Consider the following 14,389-nt stretch of genomic DNA (forward strand, 5'->3'; position numbering starts at 1 on the left):
CATTCAGCAGAGACAGAAAATACTTTCTATAGATCAGTACCAATTTATAGAATTGGGATGAGAGTCTCCTGTTTTAAGAGAGAAGCTGGGCACATATCAAATAAATAACATGATATGGCAATGGCCACTAGAGCCAGTGTGGCATAGTGGTTTGAGTGTTGGACTGTAATTCCCTGCCCAGCCATAAAACCTACTGGCTGACCTTGGCCAAGTAACATGCTCATCATTGGCAAAGGCAAAGGAAAACCTCCTCCGAACAAGTCTTGCCAAGAAAGCCCCATGATAGGTTCACCTTAGGGTTGCCATAAATTGAAAACTACTTGAAGGCACACAACAGCAACAACAATAATAACTCTGTTAAAAGAGATAAGAGAATTTTATGACTATTGTTTGTGCTAGCTATATGGTATTTGAAAATTCAGAAGCAGAGTGTCATCATAGCTCACAAGTGGGCAACTGCATAATCCCATACCATTGACTATGGTGGATAGGGCTGATGGGAGTTTCAGGTCACAAACATCTGGAAGGACACATTTGCCCACCTAGCCTAGATTAACCTTTAGCTCAGTCCTTCAAGGACTTGTCTTATGTTTTGCTCTAAGGACCTTTACTGTTTTCATACTAAACATACAAAAGTCCCAAATGACAAAAAACCCAAGATGTAAGAACACAAAACCAAACTGAAGGGTTCTACCAAAGAAAATATTTATGTATGTAAAATATGTCCGAATAAAATGTAACCCACCTCCAATTACCGAAACACACAACTGTGAAAAAATAAGGGATAAATTAAACCCTCAAATACATACATAAATATTTTCTTTGGTAGAACCCTTCAGTTTGGTTTTGTGTTCATACTAAACATTCATTGATAAGAAGAAAAAACAACAGTGGAGGAAGCTTAACCTGATTTTTGTTTATATTTTTCTGTGACTTACAGCAAATCCTCTCATAGAGGCAGTAACTGGCACAGCTTTTGGATTTCTAAACTTTCATCAGGAGACTCAAAACCTCTGAGAAAATCTTCGTGTTGTCTTTGAAGGGATCAAAATGTTTGCATTAGTAACACTGACTGCATGCTGGATAGATAAGAAAACATTTCAGTGGGTTGGTAATTTTTGTTGCCAGTGACTGACAACTCAATTTCATCTCGCTGACCTGTAAATAACTACAGTAGTTTATCTTATTATGGAAGCTAATTGTCATTTTCCTAGTCTGGTATAATAAGGTGTTTTGTTTTATTTTGTTTTTTAAAAAATCCTTTGCGTAACTAGGTAGAAAAGGTTGGAGATTAGATTTTCTTTTTCTGCCAGTCTACTGCAAAGTACTAACCCACCTATCTATTTGAGGCAGGCAAATAACACTGTCAGCTACTAAGGCCCCATTCAGACTCAGCTTTTTGCGCTGGATGGAACTGGCCAGATTTGGGGGGGGCTCCTGAATCTCTCCGGAAGCAGGTGCCGACTATCATTTACCTTATTTGGGGTTATTTACCCCTGAAAGCCCTTGCAGCTCTTTGCAGAGAGTTGGTACCGGTTTAAAAGAAGGCTCCTGCTGTCAATCAAATTCTCTTCCGCTTTTGTCAGAGGTGACGTCTCCTGCTACCATTGGCCAACAGAACGGGGGCTTTTCCCCTTCCTTTTTTTAAAAAACTGGCGGCAGCGTTTGCATATTTTCTCAACTTGTGTATGTATGTGCGTGTGTTGTGTGCCTTCAGGTTGTGAGCTTCCCTCCCCGCTTTAACGCTTTGTCCGTCTCTCTGCTATGGAATTCTGGGAGTTGTTTGTTTGCTTTTGTGTGATGCTCCAAATGGAGGAGCTTTTGGGGGTTCCCTCCTGGAGAGGAGGAGGAGAGGATCCTGGGCATCCCTGCCATCCCTGCCTCTTGCACGCTGATGGCACAGGAGCCCTGCTGGACATGACACCAGAGATCCCCGGCAGAAGCAGCCAGACCCGCGCCGCCGGGCCACGAGCCTCCTCTCCCTCTCGCTCTCTAGCCTGGTCCCCTCCTTCCCTTCCTTCTCTCTTTTCCTTCTGTTTTGCCCTCCGCCTTCCCTCTCTTTCTCGTTGCTTATCCCTTCCTCCTTCCTTCCCTCTCCCTCATTCCATGTTGTCCTTCCCTCTCTGTTTCTCTCTTTCCCTCCTTTCGTCTTCTCTTCCTTGTCCCACCTTCCCTCCCTTTTTCCTTCCTTCCCTCCCTCATCCTTTCCCCCTCACACACACACTCCTTCCCTCACTGCAGATGCTCGCCTGTCTGCTTGCCTGCGCGGGAGCCGAGGGTCTTTGGCTCCCAGGAGTCACTCCCAGGCCACCCCGCCTCCTGTGCATTCCTCCTCCTCCTCTACTCTGTTCTTCCTTGGCTGCAGCTGTGGAGGAAGCAGGGAGAGGAGGAAGAAGAGGAACAGGAAAGGGAGGAGAAGGAAGAAGAGCAGGAGGAAGAGGTTAGGAGGAGGAGGAGAAGGAGAAAGAGCCTGCAGGGGGTGGCGTTGGCAGAGGAGGAGGAGGAGGAGGGAGAAGGAGAATGAGGAAGAGCGGAGAAGAGGAAGAGGAGGAGGAAAAAAGGAGGGCAAGCAGTGACAGGAGGCGGAGAGCGGGAATAAGAGGAGGGGGAGGAAGGCAGGGAAGGCAAGGGAAGAGAAGAACGAAGAGCTGCAGGATGCACATAATCTGTCATTATAACAACAAAAAAGGGAGGGGGGAGCCGCTTGCAAAAAGCCAGCAGGAGAGGGGAGGCATGATCCTCCCACTGCCCGCCCTCTGACCTAAATCCCTCCCTGATCTTGACCCGATCATGACTGGGGCTGAGTTCTCATTTGCCGGCAGCAGGGAAGAGTCGGTTTTTCCAAAAAGAAAGGGTAAATAGCCCGCTTTCAGAAAAACCGCGCTAAGGGGGATTTGCCCTGGATCTCTTGTGCAAGCCCCTGATTGAGTAGTGTAAAATTCAGGGCGAGTGAGAACTTCTAACTTTTAAATCAGTTTGGGAACCGGGGTAAAGTGTAGTCTGAATGACCCCTAAATTACTGGCAGAGCTAGTTTCTCCTGTTCAGTAGACAAATCAAGTCGATCTGTCTAACAGTAGTGCCTCCGCCATTACTGTTAGACTGGATCAATTTGAGTCGGTAAGTACTGAAGATGTGGACAAGCTTCTTAGTAGTTTGAAAAAGACGACTTGCCCTCTCGGCCCTTGCCCAACCTGGCTGGCTATCCAGGGGGGAGAAAAAATCATGGTGATGCTGAAAAACATAATTAATGCAATACCTTAGGGAAGGCTCCCTACCTCCCTGTCTCAAGGAGGCAGTAGTTAGACTACTTTTAAAAAAGCCTGCCCTGGACACCCTGGATAAAAATAACTATAGACCAGTCTCGTTACTACCATTTTTGAGCAAGGTGATCGAGAGAGCGGTCGCCAATCAACTACAAACAGTCTTGGAGGAAACGGATTTTCTGGATCCATTTCAAACCGGATTCAGGACGGGATACAGAGTGGAGACTGCCATGGTCGCCTTAGTCGATGATCTCTGTCTGGCCATCGACAGGGGAAGTGTGACCCTGTTGGTGCTCTTGGACATCTCAGCAGCATTCGATACCATCGACCATGGTATCCTTCTGGAGCGACTGAGAGAGTTGGGTATTGGAGGCACTGCATTGCAGTAGTTCCAGTCCTACCTCTTGGGCAGGTTCCAGATGATGTCGCTTGGGGACAGTTGTTCAGCCAAGAGGGAGCTTAAATTGGGTGTCCCTCAGGGCACGATTCTGTCCCCAATGCTATTTAACATTTACATGAAGCCACTGGGTGAGATCATCCAGAGACATGGGGCGGGGTGTTATCAGTACGCTGATGACACCCAAATATATTTCTCTATGTCTCGAACTGAAGCAGTGACTAAGGATGGCATCTCTCCTCTGAATGCCTGTCTTGGGGCGGTAATGGACTGGATGAGGAAAAACCGACTCAAGTTGAATCCAGGTAAGACGGAGGTACTTGCTATAGGAAACCTGAATCCAGGAATTGAGTTGTGTCAGCCAGTTCTGGATGGGGTCACATTCCCCTGAAGGATTCTGTCGTCCACAGCTTGGGGGTGCTCCTTGACTCGTCGCTCCAACTGACAGCTCAGGTGGATGCGACAGTCAAGAGCGCCTGTTATCAGCTTTGTCTGATACGCCAACTGCACCCCTTCCTGAGCCGAGGGACCTGGAAACAGTAGTACATGCACTGGTAATCTCTCAACTGGACTTCTGTAATGCGCTCTACGTGGGGCTACCCTTGTGCCATGTTCGGAAACTTCAGTTGGTACAAAATATGGCTGTCAGATTGATAACGGGAACTTCTAGGAATGACCATCTAACACTGGTCTTGAAGTCCCTGCACTGGCTGCCTATCAGTTTCTGGGCAAAGTACAAGGTGTTGGTGATTACCTTTAAAGCCCTTCATGGCTTGGTCCCAGAGTACTTGAGGGAACGCCTTCTTCCCTATTGTCCGCCCCGCACACTAAGGTGTGGAAGAAATTTATTACAGCCAAAAAAATCTAGGCTAACATCAGTTTCCCAGAGGGCCTTTTCTATTACTGCTCCAAAACTATGGTATGACCTGCCGGAGGAGATCCATCACATTTCCACTCTGACAGCTTTTAAGAAAGCACTCAAGACGGATCTCTTCCGGCAGGACTTTCCAACTTAGTTACCCTCCCCAGATATAGAGATATTTGTTCCCTCATTTGTCTGTTCTTCCCTGCCTATCTTTCTGCCTATTTATACTGTTACTGGTTAATTCTGTTTTAGTACTGGGAATGAAGGGGGAGGTCTACTTTTTTTTTTAAATAACTATTGTAACTTGATGTATTTTATTGTTGTAACCCACCTGGATTCTTTGTGATTGGGCGGGCTAGAAATAAATTATTATTGCTTTTCTGCCATTTTTGCACTGAGTGAGCTCAGCACAAATACAACTTTAAAAATATGCAAAAATGGGTGTTCTCAAACAGTTTCTTTTGATCACAATCAGGGTGTTGCTTGAGGATATTATGTTATTGCTGAAAATTTCAAAAAGTTAACTCTTCTAATAATTCTTCTTTATAAGAAGAGCATAGGAATGGGTTTCTGCCCTAGACAGATTATTCCCCCCCCCACTTTTAACCAGTATTTAAAAGGTTCTAATTAAGTGCCAATGGGGTTTGTTCCTGATATCCAACAGCTTAGTTTCATCCCTGGAAGAAGCCAATTAACAAACTAATTATTGTGCTTGAAGTCTAGCATCTCATGCAGACAGTCATCAGCACTTTACTAATTACACTCATTAGGCACCATAATTTATTGACAAATCCATGAAAAATTATCTATGCTGTAACCTATGTGTTTCTCTCTTGTTAGGTATTGAATATTGCAGAGAAAAATATGCTTTTATTAAAGGTTTCCTTTATCTTATGGGGCTTTTAAGACTCTATGGAGGTATATACAGTTTTGATGAGAAAAGGTTTTTCCAAAAGACTACGGTCAAATGATGTGGATGATGAGGCTGAAGATGAGGGATAAATCTGAATAGAAATTCATTTTAGGTTTATTTTAGACTAGTGGTTTTTAGTCTTTGTTTCTCTGAGGTTCAAAACATACTGCAGAAATAATCCAGTTTGACATCACTTTAACTGTATTGGGTCAGTGCTAGGGAATCCTGGGATGTGTAGTTTATTATGGCACCAGGGCTCTGTGACACAGGAGGCTAAATGTCTCACAAAACTACAGTTCTCAGAATTCCCTAGCCAGTGGTCAGAGATGACTAAAGGATCAAAGGCTGAGAACCACTGTCTTAAATTAATAAAGTATGTTGGAAGGAGAAGCAGAAGGTTACCTGGTTCTTAAACAACATTGGTCAGGAATGATGTGCACAGTATGTAAAAACAACATCTCTCTTAAGCACTCTGCTAATTAATGCTTTAGTCATGAACAATTAAAGACATCAGATTAATAGCTCTTACCCTAGCCTCAGTGTGTACTATGAAGGAAAAGAGTGCCACGTTAAGGGTTGCCATATCCCACCGGGGGGCGGGACTTTCCCGGTTTGGGGCGGGTCCGGACGGTCCTGCCCCGGTTTGGCTCCGCCCCCGGGATTCCCCCCCCCCCCCCGCGATGGACGCCAGGCAGGGAAAGGAGCCTCGCCTCAGCGAGGCTCGTTCCCTGCTTGGCCTCCTCCGCTGGGGACAGAGGCGGCCTGACAGGGGAAAAGGGCTTCGCCTCAGCGAGGCCCTTTTCCCCAGCCTTGGCACCTCCTCCGCCGGCCAGGGAGGCGGCCTGACGGAGGAAAAGGGTCTCGCCTCGGAGAAGCCCTTTTCCCCTGCCTTGCCCCCTCCTCCGCCCTCCTCTCCTCCTCCTCTTCTTCCTCTTCTTCTTCTTCTTCTTCTTCCTCCTCCTCTTCTTCTTACTCTCCTCCTCCTCTTCTTTTTCCTCCTCTCCTCTCCTCCTCCCCCTTCTTCATCTTCTTCCTCCTCTTCTTCTTCTTCCTCTCCTCCTCCTCCTCTTCTTCTTCCTCCTCTCCTCCTCCTCCCCCTTCTTCTTCTTCATCTTCTTCTTACTCTCCTTCTCCTCCTCCTCTTCTTCCTCCTCCTCTTCTTCTCCTCTCCTCCTCCTCCTCCCCTTCTTCTTCATCTTCTCCCTCCTCTTCTTCTCCACCTCTTCTTCTCCACCTCATCCTTCCCCTGTTCCTCGCCTTTTTCTTCCTCTCTACTTCCTCTTCTTCCTCCTCCTCCTTTTCCCCTCTTCCTCCTCCTCTTCTTCCTCCTCTTCCTCCTCCTCTGCTTCTTCCACTCTTCCTCCTCTTCTGGTTTTTGGCCAGTAAGGGAAGCACATTTCTGCCATCTGTCTAGGAATAATGCCAAATGTCCTCCATTTTGATCATGCCTAAGAAACATGCATTTATATGAAAAATTTTTAAAAAATAATCAATTTTTTGCGTGCCCTCGATTTAAAAAAAAAAGCGTCCTACATTTGATCATTTTGTCCTACATTTGTCCCGGTTTGGAGGTCCTGACTTATGGCAACCCTAGCCACGTTTAAAACTTGAGAGTCTTACTATAGAATTCTTACAGAGCTGAAGGTGGAGAATCCATATTACAATTCACAGTCCAGTTCCATCATTTGTTTCTATCATTTTCCTGCCATCTGGAAAGAGATAATAATGGTTTTGTAGGGTTGATGTGATGTGGGATGCATGTAACTCTTCTCTTCAGATCCAGAAAGAAAGGAGTTAAATCTCAGGGGAGGAACAGAACCAATAGCTCTCAAAGGCTGTGCCACCAGTATGTAAGTGGTATGTTTAGAGCAGAAGTAGGGAATGTCTGGCCCATGGGCTACATGTATCCCCAAATATATATTTTGTGGTCTCCAAGGATCTCTTTATCCCAAGCCTCCCCCCCCCCCTTTTTTTTTTTTTGGAGGAGATGAAGGTTTCCCCAGGTGGCCAGGAGTGACCCTTAAGCCTTTAGGCAAGACCAGGTGATAAACGTGGCCATTGTAAAAATGAACCCAAAGATAGTATGGAGTAGGTGTGATCTGCCATGATGGAGAGATGGAATTACAGATATTCAAATATATGATTGAAAAGGTATAGGATCAGCTAGGATAGAATCTTATTCTATTGCAGCTCAGGCTTTATTTCATTGTGTATTGCAGACATGTGGCTGCAACCAAACATCAAACCTGGTGCTCCATCACCATCCTCCTAGTGTTACCACTGCTAAAAAAAACCCCTTTCAATTAGACAGAGGATGAGGAGGATATCAGTGGCAAGTTGGGTGGTCATAATAAAAAGGAGCTTCTTTGCCAGAAGCTTTGTTAACTGAAGTATGCCTATATTGGTCTGGCTACAGTGAATAGCGATAGCAATAGCATTTACATTTCTATACCGCTTCATAGAGAACTCAGTACTCCCTGAATGGTTTACAGTCTGTAAGCCAATTGCCCCCAACAAAGCTGGGTACTTATTTTACCAACCTATGAAAGGATGGAAGGCTGAGCCCTGGAGCCCTGGAATTGAACTCACAACCTTGTGGCTGCAATACCGCCATTTAATTACTGCACCACCAGGGTTCCAGTACAATGAACTGTACTCTCAAGGAAGATCTGGAAATGACTTTTCCTGTTTTTTATAGGCAGGATACAGACCGCCCAAAAAGGGTGGTCTGTCACCGCCTCCATTTCCACCGGCGGGAAGCCTCAGCTGCCAAACAGCAAAGCTTCCTGGCAGCGGAAAAAGAACTCGCAAAAAGCCGGGGGTTTTTTTGGCATTGCGCTTGCGATGCCCGAGTGCGCAAATGGTACACTCGTGACATCGCCAGTGTGACAGGATACACAGAGGCTATGTGCCATTTTCACACCCCCGTCACGTGCTAGGGGTGAGGCTGGTATGGATGGTGCATCCTCGGCCAACCCCTAGCAAGTGACGGGGGCAGTACAAAGGCCCATCTAAATCGAGCCATAGATTACTTTCCAAATAATAGTCCTGAATTATCTGAAGACTTTTCGCAACAGTACTATATCTAATTAGTTTTAATAATAAAAATCATTTGAATAGGTAACTCTTAAAAGGGGGGGGGGAATCTATCTTAAACCCCTTGGAGATTATCAGATGGGGTAATAACATGAGAAGGATGGGAGTGAAGCACAATGCTCTTGTCCTTATTGCACGATTGCATGAAGATTATCAGATGACATCACAATTATCCTGTCAATGACAGGACAGTTCCTCTTCATTGATACTATAATCACAATAAACACCATGTGTCTGATAATCTTTGTGCGATCAAACAATAAGAATGGGAACATGGTGTTTCGCTCCAGTCCTTTCCCTTTAATAACCCCTTCCCCATCTGATAGTCTCCCTTGTAGTGAAACTACATTGAGGAAGTGGGTTTAACAGTTTTAGATTGTAGTGACCACATCTGTCTCTGAGGTTTCCTGTCTGGTCCTAATCTGTTGGAAACAAGGACATGACCAAGAACATTTCTAGTATGTTTAGGGATTGTGTTTTAAAATGCTAATGAAAAAAGTAACTTCCTAACTTTTTAGAAGACTAATGCTGGTGATGCATTAAAAAATGTGCCATGAAACAGATTGCCAGTCAAAAAAGTACCATAAATATTGCAAGAAAAAGATTGTTAAAAGTTGTTGTACACAAATAAAATTATGTTAAATATTTGATACGTGTATTTCATATGTTCAAGTTTTATGTAGAAGCCATGGGGAAATATGGCCCCAGACACACTTGCATGCACCTGTTGTTTTTAGAAGTCAAGCAATATATATAGAGAGAAGGGGGGGGAGAGGAAGTGGGTGAGAAATGTAAAATATAATGGGAGAAATGTTGTATGACTGGAAATAGGGAAGGATGTAAAAGTCTAAATCTCACCCAAATGTTAACACATTCATGATCTCATCTCTCATTGCATGTACGTCTATACTAATACTAGGCTTAAAAACCTCCCTGTCTGTCATTTCTGTGACATTGGGTGACTGCTGAAAATGTCTTTTCATATTTGTAATAATAAGAAGAAAAAGAAAAAGGAGAACAGCCTCAGAAGTACTGTTCTAGAGAACACCAAACGTCCTTCTTATCTAGCATGCTGGACACAGTTAGGCAAGTTTGACCCAGCTGCTAAAGAAGAAGCAGTAATGGTGCGAGACACTTTTACCCATGGAGACAGAGTAGTGTACTAGGTAACAGTGGCAGCAGCATTTGCACCCATATTCAAAGGTTAACAGTGGCAGCAGTGCTTGCACTCCTGGCTGCTGCAGGGAACAGAACACACAGTCTAACAAAAAGGATCCTTACAACCACAGCCACAGCCTCTTTCATTGCTATGAATGAGATGGAAATTAAGATTTCCTGAACTGCCACTAGCCTTCATGAGGCAACTGGTTCAGGTGGCAAATATTCAATCTCCACTCATGGTCTCTGTCTCTGGAAAGTTGACATCACACTACTCTCTCTTGGGGCAGGGATTCCAGCTGCCTCCACCATCCCTTTCAGTGAGCAAAGAGGTGCCTTCTCCCCTTTCTCACACAAGCAGGGGCAGAAGTGTGACTTTTCCTACTTTTGAGCATTTGGATTGGAGCAGGGGACATCATCTAATTTGGAAGGTGTTGGCATCCTCCTCCTTTAGGGAAGGGTGGGTAGGCAGCGGGTACTGCTGCAGCGTGCCCCAAAGGAGGAAGAGTCACGCTTCTACCCATGCTAGACTGCCTGTTTTGTCTTCCTGCAGAAGTCAGCCAGTTTATCCTTGTGAAGATACAGGAGTGTTTGTCCCAGGGATACAGGATATATGTAAAGGTGATGTTGTTTGTCCTAAAAACCTGGCAATGAGAAGTCTCCTGTCCCTGAATAAGTCTTTTGTAGCTAATGTCTATCAAGAGCTAATGTCCATTCTTCTTCAACATTTCAAACCTTTTTTTCCCTAAATCCATGCCCGTTTGATTGTCATGTCATAATAAGGATATGAAAGAGCAAGTGTAGTCCATCCACTCCCTATGTTCAGTGTCGGATATAAAAATGATATTTATATGAATCTGCAAAAGACAATCCTGATAGTGTCCCTTCTGCTGAACAACTGATCCATCCCATGTTCAAAGGAAAATATTGAATCGAGAAGAGATGAATAAGCTCTTGGTTTTCAAGAGCTCCTTCTGCCAAGTGGAAAATTTTGGGAGAGCACAGATTCTGCTTGTTCAGTTGGTCTGTTTTGTAAGTGTTCATACAAACAGCCAGATGAAGCTACACTTCTTCATTAATACTGATGTTTATTTAGGGCCCTACCTCTCAGTTTTTTTCTGTTTTATAAAAATAAAAGTAAAAGCAATAAAAACAGAATTTAATCTTTACAGGCTTTGTTAGTCACCATTCTGTAACACTTGGAAGCTACAGCTATGGTGATGTAATGGGTTATACATTTCTAAAGGCTGAAGTTTTGCTGTTTTTTGAAACTTGATTTTTCATAATGTGTGCAGCACAGAAGAATACTGTTATTAAATCATTTGTTATGGAGGAGTTGTCTCCACCGGAATAGCTGTGTTTGTGTGTTGCAGAAAACAGAACAGGGTTATGTGGCACCTCAAAAACTACCATATTTGCTATAATCTGGACATACTATCATAAATTCCATAGTATTTTAAGGTACTACTGGACTTGTGAGGTCATTTTATTGTTATTGTTATTCTTGCTATTTTAGGTTTTAGAGGGATGAACCTGTAGTCCACTGGGAAAGTACATGATGGTACTGAAAGGTCAAATTTAGACCTCTCTGGTCAAGACGTGCATGAAAACCCTGGGTAATTTGCCATGAGCTCATTTTAAGCAAACCAGAGAGCAAATATAAAATATTAGACTTGAGAATGATGAACAGCCTTTCATTATTTCTGCCAACACTGAAAAACATACAGCGCTCCAAATGTTGGACTGCAGCTCCCAGCATTCTGTACCATTAGCAGAGGTTACTGGGACTTGCAGTGTTCAGAGAGGTATGTAATTTACATCACTGATCTATGAAATGAGAGAAATCATTGCCATAGTGATTTTCTTTCTTGAATGGCTGCAGTAATTTAACATTCGTCATTAGCTTAATTGATTTGGTAAAAGTGAGGCATATTGATACCAGGTGCTGTAAATGCCAATGTGGTATCAAGTAAGCTGCAGTTGGCCAGAATGCAGAGCTGGATGAGTTGTTTTGAACCAGAAATGGCACTTCATACAAAATGTTCTATCACCTTACTGAGAATGTTCTAGATATGAAGGCCTGTAAACCTAGCAGCCTCAGATTATTGCAACCAGCTCCTCTTTAATTTAAGCTATCCAGGATGGAAATGTTTTGTGGAATTTAAGACAAGCTGAACAGCTGTCTGAATTAGGATAGGACTGTGTAAATCTTACATGGTTCCGTTTTAATTTAGACAGCTGCTCTGCTTGTAAATGGAATGCATAGTTTATGTGAAGATGGAATGTAATAAATTGTGGTTGCAGTCATAAACATATACAAAGGGACCTTGCAGCACCTTTGAGACTAATTGTGAAAGATAGAAGTTGGTAGCATCAGCTTTCTTAGACTTGAGCCTACTTCCTCAAATGCATTCCTCAGATGCATCTGAGGAAGTAGACTCAGGTCTACTAAAGCTGACACTACCAACTTCTAATTTTCACTTAGTCTCAAAGATGCTGCAAGATCCCTTTGCATTCTGATTTTCCAGACTAACATGGCTATGTCTGTGAAGTCATAGATGGAGTTAGTTTGCTTACCTGAAATAAATGGGTTGGGCAGATGATGATTTCCTCTTGAGTAGTGATGCAACTTGGGGATAGTGGTTGTAGTTGTTTAGGCACATGGCCTTACGTACATAAGCTATGCTGTATCAAACCAATTGCCTATGGAGTCCAGAATTCTGTTTCCTTTGGTGGTCAGCCAGATGCTAGTTAGAAGCCCTGAAACAGATTATGGGTGCACTAGCCCTTTTTGCCATTGTTTTTCAGTGACTGTTTATGCTGCCTCTGACCCTTGAAGTAATATATGGCCATCATGGTTAGTCACCATTCATACCCTTATCCTTCATTAATTTGTTCAGCTGTTGCCTTAAATTCTATGGATTTTTGTATTTGTTATTGCAGATGGCCGCCATCATCATGTCTTGTGCTCATCCATCAGTGGTACAGAGTATGTCTTGCAGTCACTGAGTGAACTGTGTACACATTGTCACTATTTGCAGTAGGATTCACAGATTGTGGGTTGTTGACTTCTAGCCTGTTATTCCTGAACCACTCCTTATGAACAAACTGTTTTTCAAAATCAGTCAGTAATATCAATTAGAAGCCATGGTTTGTTGATAGATTATGAATTCTGCCATGTTTAAACCATGGTTGTTTGTCCCATTAAAACCAAGGCTTTAGCCTTTTCAAGTCCACCCTGAAATATGAGCTCACAAATCTGCAGAGAGGAGAACAAGCAAGAAATGGGAGAATGAACTGTGGTTTGTTTGGTCATCTTTGGGACAATTTGTGGTTCAATTAACAAATTGTGGCTAACTTAAACCATGCAGGAGTAAATTCATGACGTTCTGAAGATGTTTTTGGACTGTACCTCCTATCTTTCCTCACCATTGGCTCTGCTGGCTAGGTCTGTTGGGAGTTGTAGTCCCAAAACATGTAGAGAGCCACATGATTGCCATTTCTAGCTTAATGAGATGTGCAAATGCAGCCATGTTGGATTTTGATGCAGGAGAAGAGGGAGCAGGGAGCCTACATTTTTTGGTTCTGTCATATTCCATCCATTTCTTGTGCTACAGTAGAAAAAATCTGCATGATCGGATGGAAAATTCTAGCTTTTTGTGCTTTATTAACATATTACTTGATACATACATTACTGACCATGCCTTGATGTCTGTCAGTTGTATTTTTTTAAAGCCATGCAGTAATCTACACAATTGCAAAAAGTATTTCTCTGTTTTCATTGGTATCATTTGTGCTATTACAAAGCACTATTGGCCTCCATGTATTCAAAAATGTTTTTGAGATGCAGGGCAGGTGCCATTTCTCAGAAGTCAAGGCATTTCTTTAAAAATTGTCAGAGACATCTTGTTTTCTTTCAAATATATGCATCTTTCCATCGTAGAGGATAGTGCAAGAAAATCCATTGCATCACTTTAAGCAAGTTTCCACATAGTTAGAATCTTCGTCTTCCCAATCCTGTTCTGCTTGCTATATGTGTGCACCTAGCTTCATAAAGGGGAGAACATACCAGTTTTCAAAGAAACAGGAGTTTTATATGAAGTATCTCCTGTGCAAACTGCAAATGTCACAATTATGAAAATCATACACCATTAGGAGTATCGGCCTCATACTTGGGGAGTGGGGGGGTAGAGACACTCCTGCTGTGCCAAAATGGTCAGTTCTGTCTAGAATTGTAAGAATGGTGTTATGACATGCTGAGAAAAGGTAGGGGACAAGATGGTAATAGTGATGGTGATAATAATGATATGGTTTGTGCCATTTCTTGATGGTGAACCATCACTAGGAATCTTGATTTGGAAGCATTTACTCCAAGCAGTGGTCCATTAGCTGGAAGCCAAGTTCTCACCCTTGTCAATCACTGCAAGTCACATCATGCCCAGAAAGGAAAAAGATCAAATGGGAAGTGGTTGGAATTTATTTATTTTTATTTATTTATTTATTTTGCTGTCAGGGTTGCAGTCAAGGTTCGGTGGGATTGGTGCCTCATTTCCAAGCAAGATCTTTGTCCCCATTTTTTTAGTCTCTGGGGCAGGAGGTTGCCCAAAATGATTTGGGGAAACACTATTTGCCCATCCATGATATAGCTGAATAGAAATTACTGAACCCCAGACTGGGCATACGATGGAATTTTGTA

At 43.3% G+C, this 14,389-nt stretch overlaps 1 protein-coding gene across 2 annotated transcripts in view; it reads left to right on the forward strand.

Annotated features, from left to right (window-relative positions):
* The window catches only part of LOC149318036 (Golgi integral membrane protein 4-like), a 65,707-nt gene that overhangs the window by 11,940 nt on the left and 39,378 nt on the right, over window positions 1–14,389 (forward strand). The window lies entirely within an intron of this gene.

This window comes from Sceloporus occidentalis, unplaced genomic scaffold (genome assembly GCF_023333645.1).
Source record: "Sceloporus occidentalis isolate IW3139 unplaced genomic scaffold, rSceOcc1.0.p SCAF_2, whole genome shotgun sequence".
Classification (NCBI taxonomy): domain Eukaryota; kingdom Metazoa; phylum Chordata; class Lepidosauria; order Squamata; family Phrynosomatidae; genus Sceloporus; species Sceloporus occidentalis.